The sequence below is a fragment of the Mytilus californianus genome, unplaced genomic scaffold (genome assembly GCF_021869535.1).
Source record: "Mytilus californianus isolate M0D057914Y unplaced genomic scaffold, xbMytCali1.0.p SCAF_8, whole genome shotgun sequence".
NCBI classification, from domain to species: Eukaryota; Metazoa; Mollusca; class Bivalvia; order Mytilida; family Mytilidae; genus Mytilus; species Mytilus californianus.
In genome coordinates this window covers 37,849,730-37,852,584 of record NW_026262734.1, presented here as the reverse complement: position 1 = coordinate 37,852,584, position 2,855 = coordinate 37,849,730, and positions in this window count along the sequence as shown.

Here is a 2,855-nt window from a genome sequence, read left to right as displayed (position 1 = left end):
TGACTGAATTTGAATTTGCATGGCGGCTGATACATGCATAGCAGGAGACGCTTACGCTGTCGACGCAACCTGTTTAGCTCCTTTTTGGGTTCATGTGACTCCTTCAGTTTTTATTTGTAACCTTGACTTGTCTCTTCTTAATCACATTTAGGAGATTTGAATATCGGTTAACTACTGTCGCCTTAATCATGTTAATAATATATGTTATAGCAAAATTACGATGTATTACATGGGTATATATATAGCACTATTACATTTTCATAATGTACCATGTGGTTTTCCTTAAAAGAGAGACGAAAGATACAAAAGGGATATTCAAACTCCTGTCGAAAACAAATTGACAATGTCAACGAAAAACGATCAAAAAGACAACAAATAATAACAAATGCGTTTTTTTGGCAATCTTTTGGGTAATGCATATGTTGTAGATTACATCTGAGGAAACCTAGGGTTGAACTTGCTTTTTGTTGGTATTTGCTATATGCATTCTCCGTTTTAGGTCGTCTGATATTAGGAGTCCGAGGTATGGGTTGGTGTTTATACCTCTGCTAGTATTTTTTTTATAGATATGCTATAGCATTTTTGGCGTTAAATTTCATCAGGTCAACAGTTTTGGTCGACACTTCAAGGTTTTAAAGGTTATGCTGGGTTTGTCTTAAATGAAAATAGCCTAGACCGAACTCTTTTATTGATCGACGATGCGCAAAGTTTTCACGCAGAAACACTTGCATTCAATTTGAATTCAATTCTTTAACTGAACGAAAGAAGAAAACTTACACTGTATGTTTAAAATTGTGTTGTTTTCATGACTAATGTATGTGTGTACATATTTGTATTTCAGTCGATTTGAAAAACTCACTATAGAGCTTGTGTTTATGTAGTTTATTGAATATCAGCTTCAAATAAAACTTTGAATTGAATTGAATTAGTTTTTTATTTGATGATCGCAAATATTCGTTTACTGGCTCCAGATTAACCAGTAAACGAAATTTGCGGCCATCAAATCACCTATTCATCCCCACAGATCTTCAAATAATAATAATCTGTAATCTGTAATCTATAATCTGTAATCTATAATCTGAATAATAAGTAATGCCTGTCAAGGCGCACCTCTAAAATCTGGAGTGTGATATCCGCCACCACACTCGAATACTAATTATTAAAATGTTTTTTTTCACACTATTGAAAGTTTTTACCACACTATTAAAAGTCGTATCCACCAGAATATCGTCGTTATTATATAATCGAAAATCAACTTAATTTAAACATGTTAAACTGATATTATGCTGAGTCAGGCCCACCCTTATTTAATGAATGGTTATTATTTATTTTGAATTTATTGAACCATAAAATTAATTTTTGACTCTTCACATTGAATAATCCGCTTCGCGGATTATGTAAAATGTGAAGAGTCAAAAATTAATTTTATGGTTCAATAAATTCAAAATAAATTATTGTCATTCATTATAAATAAATTTCTATCAAAAATAAGGCTCAAAGAGCTTTTTATATTATTTATATGAACAATAACAACGTACACACATGTTGGCGTATGAATACACAACGTCAGAGTGGGCGTGTCGCCATAAAAATTGACAACATTGAAAATAAAGGTAATACTTTTAACCAATCAGAAGACACTAAATACACCAAATTTATTTATTAATAAATAATATAATTTTCTTCTCCTTTTCTGTTGTTCAGTTCCATCATTACATATCAGCAGTCTATAATGAGTTGTATGGAGTGTATGAATCATCTTTCTGCATTGAGATTCCAGTATTTGAATACATTGTCCAACATATTCTGATTGTTGTAGTTCATGCTGTAGTCGGCGAGGGGAGTTTGACGACCTTGACTACCCATGAGGGTCTTGCACGGTCGGAAGCTGTAGGCGACGACGAGTTTTTTTTTAACTACATTGACTACCCATAAGGGTCTTGCACGGTCGGTATGCTCCCGGGGGAGTTTACTGACTATCCTTTCGGGTATAACTGTGCCGACAGCACTTGCCAAATCATACTCTGTTCTAACCAGAAAACATTGAAAAACATACCCTGTTCTAAACAGAAATATTGAAAACATACCCTGTTCTAGACACGCTCAGAAAATGTATACCTGTTCTAGACACGCTCAGAAATATGCACCGGGAATGATCCTGTTCTAGACCGTATAAAATAGATGCTGTTCTAGACCCGGGTTCTAGACGGTATCTTAAACAGTTAAATAAGCGATCCTGTTCTAGACAAATACTTTGTTTAAAAAAAGACCCTGTTCTCACCAGCAGGGCAAGAAAAAGCGACCCTGTTCTAATCAGCAGGACATGAAAAAGGGACCCTGTTCTAACCATCAGGGCATGAAAAAGTGACCCCTGTTTGCGGCACACTCGTACCACTAAAAATATAGGAAGTAACCCCCCCCCCCCCCCCCCCGGGGGGTATCCTGTAGGCAGTATACGGATCACATATGAGTATTGATTGTATAGTCTTTATAAAAAAAAATCTAACAGATGTTTAAATAATTTTCTCTTATATAGGTTTTCTTACTGCTACCAGCTAGTACATCGCATATGAGCAAGATATAAGACAGTGTTTGAACTTTCGTCTAATACTGATTAATTGGGTTAAAGGGAAGATAACCCCGAGGTCGCAACAACTCAAGTAAACCTCTTGTTGAAAAAAAAACTATTAAAAATAAACACCAAAAACACACATAATGATACAGAAAACAAGGAAAAGAATGTAAGGTTTATTCATATAGAATATTTTAGAATCCTATACGTTATATATAAATAACAACAAATAACATTGAGAAATATTTTGGCCAATTAAAAATTACCTTTAAATTACCTGCGA